Source organism: Python bivittatus, unplaced genomic scaffold, assembly GCF_059951505.1.
Source record: "Python bivittatus isolate LINGU-HERP-01145 unplaced genomic scaffold, Pbiv_v1 ctg000480_np1212, whole genome shotgun sequence".
Lineage (NCBI taxonomy): Eukaryota > Metazoa > Chordata > Lepidosauria > Squamata > Pythonidae > Python > Python bivittatus.
Window position 1 is genome coordinate 40,808,678 of NW_028277075.1, and position 12,064 is coordinate 40,820,741.

The following is a 12,064-nucleotide window of genomic DNA, read 5'->3' on the forward strand; positions in this document are numbered from 1 at the left end:
AAAAGTAACAAAAAATCTAGTCCACAAAAGCTTAGCCCATAATATATTTTTACTGTTGAAGGTGCCATGAGGCTCTACTGTACTGGTTTTGATGCTAAAGGAATAACTCTACAGGCTGTCTAGAGCCAGTAATAGGTGTGGGTAGCATTATAAATAAATAAAGAGTTCTGATGCAATAGAAACACATTCTTAATTTAAAATTATTTGGTAGGAGTCATCAAGGGTTGCATAACTGGTGAATATTCTGTACAGGATAAATTTTAAGTCATTTGTTTTAATTAGCAATGTCAACACCTTTCACTGCCTTTAAATAAGGCTTCAGCATCGTCTTTAGGACTGATGATTAGGGAGATTAAAAACAATCAAAGCTCATGGCTGTTTGCTTTTACTCTTGCTCAGTGCAGACTTACTATGGCATTAGATCATGTAGTGGAACAAAATAAAAAAAAACACAGCTATTTATGGTGGCTCTTTTCTCATTCTTAAATTGATGCTATTAGTTATTTACAGAACCTACACAGTGATTTTAGAGAGTTAATCTTCTTTTCAGTAGAGCTGTATGGATAATGTTAACTCTTTTGTAGCTGGTAGCATTTGCATTTTAATCTTTAATTTTAGATCAGAAGGACAAGTTTGAATACATTCACTATCATCCTACATATCACTAACATCTTACTCAGAGTATTTTTCACCTATAACAAATAATATGGCAGTCTTTTCACAGCTTGCTGCTATTGTTCATGAATCCCATCTTTTATTTGTTAACATGCATATCTACTAAGAATACACTTAAAAGGTAAAGTTTACTGGTGTCAAGAACTGTACACATGATTTCTTCCTTTGTGAGAGCCCTCTAATTATGTTTTAACTCTGTTTTGGAAGTCTAAGATTAAATTGTGTGGTTTTCCAGCATCAAAACAAGACTAAAGTTGTTTGTCATTGGTAGAATTCATAGTCCAGTAAAAAAATCATAGATTCCTATTAGTAAAAAGAAATGAATGGGCCCAATCTTGATTCAGCATGGGATTGCCCTTCTAAACAAGCTAGGAAGAAGGGTAAGGCCACTCCCAGCCTTCTCAAAAGCTTAGAACTCTGAGGTCATCAACCCATTTTTTTCTAGCATTCTAAATAAAACAGATATGTCTTCCTAACTCATCAGCACTTTCAATTCTAACAGTGTCTTCTGAGTATGATTGGAAGGGCCTGGGTCAATAGAAAATTATGTATTTATTTATATTCCTTTTATTTGAGAGTCTGTTTGCCATGCATTTTTTCCTTCTTGTTTTTTTTTAATTAAATCAACAGTAGCCCAAGAAACTGAATTCTTTAATTAAATCATAAGTAGCCCAAGAAGCAAAGGACCAGAGGAAGGGGCAACTCAGCTCTTTTCTTTTTTCTTTTTTATTCCCATTTTCTCATTTAATACCGCTTTCACAGGAGAAAGGAGAGGACTGGAGAGCTGTTACATTTTTTCCCAGCACATAGGGAAGAACAATTGGGAAGTTATTTAGCCCAAAATAAAAACAGCCAAAGCAAAACAACCCACATTTCCAACTGATCCTCTCAAAAGAAACATTGGAGCTGTTTTTATAATGAAAAGCATAAAGGGAAAGACATTTACAATTAAATTTCACATATAGTTTCAACTGAAGTTCCAATTTACACGTAGTGATTTTTTTTGTATGCATTTCCTAGTAAGCGTGATGAATGTAATGAATTCCAGATTGCATAGGCATATAAATAGGCATAATCTATATTGTTTATGTTAGAAAAGAGCAAGTGAGGATATTAATGTAAAATAGTTTCTCACACAGTATAATTTAGGCTTGCACACCTTAGTCAGAACTCCAGTGTGGTACAAAAATATTTCAAACAATGGGAGAAATACTGATAGAAGGTAGTAATGGGAACGGCACTGTTCATTTTTCATATTTTCTCCTCCTCTCCTTATATTAGCAAAGCAAAAGATAAATGAACTAGACCAGCAGTGTTATTTGTTTTCTATGACTGCAAAGCCAGAAAAGTGTGCCTGAAAAGAGGAACATAAAACAGAGCATTACAGCTGCACTATATTTACATAGGAGGTAAATGCCACCCAGTGCTATCATGTGGGCAACATTAGGGAAGGCATTGCAAAAAGCCTTGAGTGAAGTTATACAGATTTCAGCAATGCTGTAGCTCAATTCTGTGGTCCTGAACAGCATTCATAAGGATCCCAAAAAGAGAAATGGAGTGTTCTGTTCAGAATCTCCCATAGGGATTTTCTGCTCTCTAGCAGAAGATAGTATCTAGTGAATACTAGGAATAATTGTGGAGGAACAGAAATGGTGTATGTTAAGGGAGAAGCAAAGGTGTCTCAGGAAACTTAGGGTGCCTCCCCCAATTAGATTCCCTTTTTGAAAGTTAATAATTATTTATACTTAATTGCATTCTGTGAATGGTAAACAGCTTGTAGGCTGAAGACTGAAAAATGTGTGAGCGCTTGTGGTAAGACAGAAAACCTGGGTAATCATACTTACGGGTGTCCACTAGAGTATGTCGAATGCACTTCGTTTAACTTTCCTTGCCAGATTTTGAAATCCAGTGGATGCCAAATATAATTAAGGAAATACTTTTCATGACATTTGTCTATACTGCCACACCTGTAATTGGGCTCCAGTAAAAGAGTATTTCATTATTACTTTTCACAATTGCCTGGAATTCAGAATAAAAGTTAAGTGGATGATCACAACAGAGTTCTGGAAATGTCTGTGATTTACAGAAATAAATAATAAATAGATTTGCAGAAAGAAATAAAAGGAAGAAAATGTAAAGAAAACTTTAAGACCCATCAAACTGACATGATTTTCAAGTCATAACCTGATGGTCTTTTTGAACACTTAATCCACTCAGGATTGGATTCAATCCTTCCCCTTCAATAATTGGGGAGTGGGGGGGGGTCTGGTGGTTCCAAATTAGTTCTGGACCAAGCTAGGCATGGTATTAATTCTGGGATCCTCAACTTGATAAGCACCAGTATGCTCAAAGGCCGGGCTGTGTGTGCCTTAAGGCTCCATGTCCCACCCTGACTTTTTTTTGTTTTGCAACTTGCTCTGGCAGCCAGTATGTAAACAGGCAAGCTGCCTGTATGCAGCTAATGTATAGCTTCTACAATCAGCTCTTAACATTCCAAATCTTCCTACTGCCCCAAAAAGTTGGAGACTGTTCTGTTAACTGTGAGAGTGTAATTAGCAGGCAGTTTTCACCATTTTAATAGCAGCCATCTATTCCGAGCAACTTGTTAGGTAGGAAAGGAGAATGCACTAATTTTATCTTTCCTTATTACAATCCTGACAGAATCAAGTCTCCAGAGTTGCTATTTGCCTTTTCAGAAAAATCCCCAACAGGGAAGTGCAAAAGAAAATAGAATTGCTAACCCTACTGAATTAAATAGAATTATCTCCTAAATTAACCTGCACAGACCTGAAGTCCAGAGAAGAGTTGTGTCAACATTGTTCATGCAATTCAGAATGTATTTTTGTGCAGTTGTACTTATTTCTGAGTAGAAATGCATACAATTCATTCTGAATTGCTTAACATTGTCTGGTTTATATTCTTAGATCCTGACACATCTGTATATCATGGATATTAACAGTAGCATTGCCAACATTTCCAAAAGTTATTCATAATACAAGTTTTTTGGCTGAAGGGCATATTCAACTGTAATAACTGCCAAATTTATACCAAGATTTCAGTTCTGGGTGTGCCTGTATGCCAGCTGCAGGAAAGTCTTTACAAATTTCCCAAACTGAGTATTTTAAGTAAGCCTATAATTAAGTAATGAACATTTAATAGCAGTAGTTTTTATTTTTATAATTGTATTTACATAATGATAGCACAGACTAGTCTTTCCAGTCCAACAGATAAATGATGAAAGCTATTTAAAATAGGTGCAATTGTACAGAATAATCTGTAAACTGGGTATGGACATATCCTTATGCCTACTACAGTTGTAATGTATGGTCAGCCTGGGAGAGAAGGGTGGAAAAATTTCACCATAGGATACTATAAAATGGTGGATATCCATCCATTATCCTTGGAAATACCAATGATCCAACATGCCATGCACATAGGCATATCAAAAAAACAACTCAGGGAAGTCAAACCAAGGATATATACATCATAGTTGTGATCCAGAATTGGCCCTGTGAACACTGTCACAATCACAAAGCAAGTCTTGTGCTAATAGTGACATTCATCTGTTAAGCAGACACAGAGGGATCCAAGTAAGGGGCCTTATCAAATGAAAAAAAAACCAAAGGCAGCCAGAAATGTAGTTAAGGGTGTGTTGAATCAGTCATAACTCCTTCAGGCATTCTAGTATGACTCCTTCATGGGGAAAAATTACTTCAAGCATGATGTGAGGAAGTTTTGATGGTGCAAGCTGCAGAATATACACTCCAAAGAGTACTAATGCAAATCTAAACAGGATTGTTTTCCCCTTTCCCAATAGTCATCACTCATGAAATGAAGATGGTTGGGACCTCTGTGGAGATGTATAAACAAACACATTAAGCTCAAAGGTAGTAGTTCAGATATCTCCATGGGGAAATACTCTGTTCCTGGCTGAGAATGTGCTGGCCAGTCAAATATGGAAAAGGGAGGGGAAGAAGGCAGTCAATGGAGTGAGGTTGGGTGGTTGGTTTCCTGCCTGGAGCCCTGAAAGGCACTACTTACAAAGATCCTAAACAGAGAGGAGCTGCTGGAGAGATTTTGAGACATGCACTCATTTTCAAATCCAGCATTCTTTCCCTTTATTTCTCAGCATATGACTGGTAGCCAGCAGGGGAGGTTGCAAATGGCGACCATGTGACTGTGTCTCTCTGCAACATCATAATTGCAAGCTGGGCACCCAAGGGCCCAGATCATGATCGCGGGGATGCTGCAATAGCTGCACCTTCACAGACTGGTCGTAAGTCCCCTCATTCAGTGTTGTTGTAATTTTGAATGGTCACTGAATGAGTGATCGTAAGTTGAGAACTACCTGTTTAAAGCTTCCGCTTTCTAACTGTAACACTAGTATTATTGGCACTGTGACTAAATTCTGGGTTGCTGCAGTTAAACATATATCCAATACTGTATCCTTGATTATTATGTTTTTATCTGGTTTTTATCACCTTTGGTAATGAAATATATGGCAGGTGGCCACTTATAGCTATCAGTAGAACAATTTAGGAAATTTCATGGAATCCCATTCATGTCTCCCATTGATCACACTGTGGGAGATTTGGACCTTACTAGGCAGGTGATCGGAAAGGAAGGTGGAAAATTCATTACTTCCATCCTCTTTCCATTAACTGTTCATGATCATTAAAAGTGAAGGAGATGGAAGAATGTACGTGGGAGTATCAGTTAAATGTGTGCATGAATGGATGCAGTCCTCCATCCTTGATCCATCGACCTTGGTAGTCCTTATATTCAAAATGTTACCACCTGTGCGGTGCACTGTTTTCTTTGAGCTGTGATCTCTAGTGTGGGATCTTTAGATCTTTATACTACTGATGATAGTATACTCCTATGAAAGAAGCTTTTGTTTTTAATTTGCTGTGCTCCCTAATCACCATTTTCAGTCTGAATGACAACCTCCTGAGGCTCAGCTGTGAATTGGTGGTGTTCTACAAAGCTGATAGGAAAGAAACAGGATTGTAAGAAAACAGGGTACAGCAGAATGTTTTCTGATGCAGTCTTTATTCATTGTGCAAACAAATATTTAATATTGAGTGGTTTTGTTTTTTAAAAAAACAACTTTTTAGTCCTCATGAGAATTAAAGTCTGGCAAAAAGGACATCATTTATGTCTCTTTTATCCATGATGTGGATTGGTTGCTGGTTCACACTAATACTAAAAAATAATATGAAATATATTTCCTGTATTGGTTAACAAGTGATATTTTAGATAAAAAAACTCTTCTTTATCTAAAAAAGGGACATTTTTAGACACTATTTGACATCATCTGATAATTATTTTAACTTTTTTTTCATATTTTTGAGTTAATAAATTGAATAAATTTATAGAAGTTGACAAAACATTGTCAGAAAAGATCTGTAGTGTTGAAAGTAGTCTGTGCACTCCATTTTATATACTACAGCATGATTATTAATAGCATGATTATTCCATGGTATTTTAAAAATTGTTACTGTATTATGAGAGAGGACGGGTGTTGAGAATTTTATAAGATCAATCACAGGTATTATAAATAATAGCGTTAAATACCTTCAAATTTATATAGGTAATTCATATATAAGTATATTGCAACAAAAAGAACAAGATTTGAGTCCAGTGTTCTGCTTTTGCTATGGCTGACTTTTTTTCTCCATAATTATTTTTTTGACATGGAATTAGTTTCATTTCCAGCATGCATGGCATACAAAGTAGGAAGCCCATACATTCACTTTTATAATACAGTGTTTAAAATCTTTCACTTCTCCTTCCTAAAACATGGCTTTTGTGGGTAGGTCACAATTATTGTAGCAATTGTTTTACACTGTACTCTCATTTCTATTATTTGCTTTTGGAACTTGATGAATAAAATAATTAGTTCCTATCCTCTATTTATACTACTGTATTTACCCAAAAGGCAGAAAATCCTAAATTTAAGATGATTCTTTTCCTCCCCCACAAGAGTATTGGGGGGAAAAAACACCCTAATCTGCTTCCATTGCCAAATTCTTGATGAAACTGATATCTTCCAGTTTAAAGGATTATTTATTTAAGGAGTAAACACAATATTCCATAGCAATCTTGTTTCTTTCAACATCTGATAGTAGGATATGCATTATGAAGCATGCATATGCAAGGACAAAGGTGGACTTCTATAGTACTACAGAAAGAGACACAAGAATATCTCAGTATCATTCCATTCTATACTTGCAACATTGGCTAGATCGCACTGCAAACTTTCACATTAGTTAATGTTAATCTGAAGATTAATACGATGTTTCTAAGTATGCACTGAAGCATCCAGAGCCCATAGCATTTACTTGTACAGGAAAAATATGGATGCCCATATACTCTGGGCATCCAGTAGTACTTTCTCAAGATCTCTTATTTTATGCAAAGACTAACTGTATTGTCACCAACATGGTTTTGTTTGCAATTTCCAAATCTTGAACAAGTGAAGAAAATTTGTGCACTTCATTTAACTCACAGGCTTAATTAATGCAAAGCAGGGAATGCTCTTCCCTACTTACATTTGGCACCACACACTTACTGATCAGGGAAAGATTTTGGATCTAATCAGTCCAGCCTTCCAACTCCAAACAGCAGATTAGACAACATGAGTATTTTAAAGGAAAGTGAAGCTTAAACCCAGAATGAGAAACCCTAGGGAATCTTTAATTGTAATTAAAGCAATAGTTAATTTGTCCCTGGCAATGTCTGAACATTTTGGTATTAGAAGGTAATGAACTGTGATTTTGTAATTCAGTATCAGTAAAAAGTTTGGGGCACTCTTAATCAAGGTGCTGGATTAATATAGAAAGGGCTGCATGTTAACTCTTATGGCCAGGAATAATATTGCAAGATACATATAATTTGATTAGTGTATTTGATAACAAGTTGGATTGGGTAATTAGCAGAGGCAGACTACTTCTTTCATATGTATCTTGATAAAACTATGAGATTACCTTGGATTTAATGTCCTTAACAGAGGAGAGAGGGGCAGAAATTGCAATTGAAAGAAGTCCAGGAACCACAATAGTACAGGTTCTTCTCTATGGCAAATCTGAAGTGGATTCAGGGATGGCACCAGAAAAGACATTTTGGCAGAGTACAGTGGAGAATCAGAAATGCCTTTCTCTGTGATAACCCCCATTTCCTGGAATAATCCCAAAGTTGGAATCTCCCAAAGTTAGGATGGATCTCTTCTTTTTAGTATTTAGAAAGGCGGTTAAAATGCTGCTGTTCCACAAAGTCTTTGGGGAATTAGATTTATTATGTCCAAGTTATGCATGTACGAGCTAGCCAGTTTTTTTGAGAGGGTTTGGGTTAAATGGTAACCTATTACTAATTGGTGGTTGTTATTCTCCTATGATTTTTTTCATTGTCCTCATTGTAAGTAGCTTGCAAATTTTGCAAATAAATAAATAAACAGGTTCCAACAATACACGAAACTACAAACTATCCAACTCCATCCTAGTCTAGTGTTAAAATGGATGGTGAACAATGTCCCCCTCTGTTGGATTTCTGAAAGGACCGTAATTATGAATTGCAAACTAACACTGTCATCCTCAACACCTTTTCAGTAAAACAATCTTTTTTAATTTTATTAAGCAGGTGGTGGCACTAGCTGATCTGAGAAACTGAGCAGAGTGGGGCCTGGTTAGTACTTGGAGGGAGGACTGCTTGGGAATTCCAGGGCTGTAGGCTAGACTGTGAAGTTAAAAACACATCCTGAAAAGCCATTCTGTAACACTGCCAAGAAAACAGGATGAATGCAGGCAACAGGAGTCAAGGGCGTTTTTCCTTTTTATTGATGTATTATGCCATCTCTAGTGATACAGTTCCTGGGGAATAAGCTTCATTGACTATAATTGGATTTGCTCTGAGTAAACATTCATCGACTGCCATTGTAAGAAGTTAAGATACACTCCTGTTCACATTTTCCTGGGAGAAAGACCCATTAAGTTACAGAGAGGTAAAAGCTACAGTATTTTTTATCCCTAAAATTCTGTTCTCACACTAATTCTGCCACTGGCAGAATGAAAAAAGCTCAGCATCTCTGAAATTCTTCCTTCTTCTCTCTATTTATGTACCTGCATATGCATATACACTATAATAAAGAAAGAACTCTTAATTATTTGGAAAGTAGTTCCTTTATTCAACAGGAAACTGATATTTGGAAAGTGAGCTGTTGGGGAGACAAGTGTGTTTGGGTAGATGCTTAACCTCCTCCAAACACACAGCATTATCAGGATAATGATATAATTCAGCCTTCCTTGAAATTGTGCTTGCTTGTATATACGTTCATATTGCCCTGTGTTCTTCTAACACAGAACAAAGAAGTAAGGGAATGCTGGAAGGAATATTGTACAGATTTCTGTGGGAATGACAGTAATGTGTCAAAGGGTAGGATTGACAAGAATGCTATAAATGCTAGTGCCCAAGAAAAAATGATGAAAAAGAGAGAATGTTTTCTAAAAATGGGAAAATTGATAAATATTTAAGATGTGATGCTGCTGGTAGATGGTGATTAGTATGTGATTTATTATGTAGAATTAATGTTAAAAGAAGCAAAAATTATTGTGTAAAAAGTGGTGCTTCTGCATACTTTATCATCTGTAATTGAGCTTTGGGTATATCAGGAGAAATAAAAGTAAGTTGACTACTATGGGAAAGGTTATTTAAGAAGAGTTTATGGTAAAACAAGAAGAGATGTGATAAGAATGAATAGGTACTAAATTAATGTGAATTATATGCAAAACTGAGGGAGAAATGTACGAAGGTAGAGTACATAGTTGAGAGGAAGGGGGAGACCAAGAAAGCTATGATTGGATGGAGTTCATGAGATCATCAGAAAGAAAATGCAGGAAAATTTAAAGAACAAAAAACAGCACATATGATGTGGAAGCAAGAATGATTTGCAAGGATGCAAAAGAATGGAGACCATATAGTGAAAGGTGTTTGTATCAGCTAAATTTAGCTATCTTCCTTCTTTTTTATCTCATTCTTTGCCTTAATACTTCTTATTCTTTTTCTGTACTTTGTATAGTTTTCCTTATTCTGAAAAGAAATCGTGTGATGGGTATGTATCTTTTCTTCAATAGTTCCTTCTCATGTATACTCACATTCTGGTTTTATTGTCACATTGTGACAACTTGGTATCTGTACAATATGAATTAGTCAGTAGGAAAGCAAGGGAAGGAGAAGGAGCATTCTAAAAGTACGTATTTTGAACTGGAAAATGACCATGACCCGTCTTGAACCTTGACTCAGCCATAGTCTGTAATCAGGCTTGGGGATAGAGTAATCACCATCTGCCAGTTTAACCCACTTCTATCTCTAAAATAGAAGTGTGGACCTATATGCAAAGATTCTTCCAAGTGATGTGGTCTCAGCACTTAATGCAAATCCTGAAGCTCTTGGACCTTCTGCCTTCTATAAAGATAACTGTCCAAGTGAAGAGCAGGACCTCTGTTTGTGCTGTTACATTTCACTATTGGCCCTATGCCCCACCATCCATATGTTGGGAGCTTGTAGAAGGATATCTACACAAACACAGGAAATGTATGATCTGGAATCTTAAGTAATCAGAGTTTCATTTAATGGAAGCAGGATGTATAGATAGAAGGTAGTGAGAAAGGCTGAGGTGTGTCAAAGAAGGTTGGATCAATCAGCCTCGCTTTGCTCTGTTATTCCACATACTGTTAAACATAGGTGCAAGTACTCCAAACAGGGCTTATATACTTATGAAGTATTTTTATGTTAAAATATAAAATATTTTTCTGTTTTGTAATGGAAAGTATTATGTTGAAGGCTGGGAAATTCCCCAAACTTTTCTGGCAAAAGTAAAAAGCAAATTCCTGGTGTTTCTTGTAATTTCCCTCCTATTCTAAGCAATGAAAAAAAGTTTGTTTAAGCCATGGTTTATGCTTACGGCTAGCAAGTGTGACAAAGGTTTTCCAAAGTTGGACTTTCCACTCTCAGAACTAGTCAGATTTGTGGGCAGGGGCGTTGTAGGAAAGTGGAAGGAAGATTTTCTCTTTGCATATTGCAATCTGTACTCATTTTGAAAAAAAAAAAAGTTTTAAGTGATGGTGATGATTTTGGAATAGAGCTCAAATAAAATCTTGTTCAGAATTATAACCTTGGGGCAGGGGTCAAGACACTGTCTTGTAAGTGCTATATGACTTAAAGTAAATTTCTCACCTAAGTAAAAGACGATTAACTCCCAGCCAGGGACTTAAAAAAACCAAAGCAATATAGTCAGGGAGACTTGGACTCAAATGCATCCTGTGCCACCACCCTACCTCCCTGGATGATTTTGGACCAGTAACTATCTCTCTGAGAGCCAGTTTGGTGAGTGGTTTAAGCACCAGGTAGAAAAGTTTTCAATTAGCAACAATTGCACCTTGGATTAACCTCATTGGCTACAATACTACTGTGAGTTCTAGTCCTGCCTCAGGCACAAAGCCAGCTGGGTGACCTTGGGCCAGTCACTCTCACTCAGACCTAGGAAGGAGGAAATGACAAACAACTTCTGAAATCTTGCCAAGGAAACTGCAGAGACTAGTCCAAGAAGTTGCCAAGATCAAGACTGATTCAAAGGCACTGTTTAAAATGTCCAGACAGCAGTGAAAATATGGTTACCAGATTTCAGTTTATAAAATTCTGTAACCCAAACTGAAACTCAGCATTCTTTATTAAGACAGAAAGTGACTCTGGCAAGGAGGTTTGAATAAAGTTTCATCCTCTAAAAGTAAAATGTTGGAACATGGGTATTTTCTTGTTAAGCGCTAATAGGTCATCTGAAATGCTTTTTCTTTCTCTCTCTCTTTTTTTTTTCATTCTTGTGGCCAAAAAGCAACCAGAATTTTCAGTACATTGGAATTACTTTATAATCTTCTCAGCACATTTCTGTTTTTCACACTATCCACTCTACTACTTCACTGTAAAATGAGAATGGGAGAAGTAGTGAACACAGGCCAAACAAATGCAGTAGAAAAGCAAAGCATTTGATTACATCACTTCAAATAAATTGGACTGTGCAGTAGGTAGCTTTATAAAGAATGCCCAAACTCTACACCATACATGCTGAATCCCCAATTTGGTCTGCCAAGGTCCCCTTTTTCCTATATAACTACATAAGAAACTTATATTGATATAAATGGAGGAAAGAATAAATCCTCTTCCATTTTTCAGTTGTCTGTGTTTGTATGAAAAAATATCCAATGAGACTATACATTTGATATTCATAGCTATTTTTGATATGTAATGAAATGTATTAACGATGCATCTGGTTAGTTCAAGTTCCAGGATCAAACTTTTAGTCATACTGTGGTTGGGCTATCATATCAACAACTTTTAG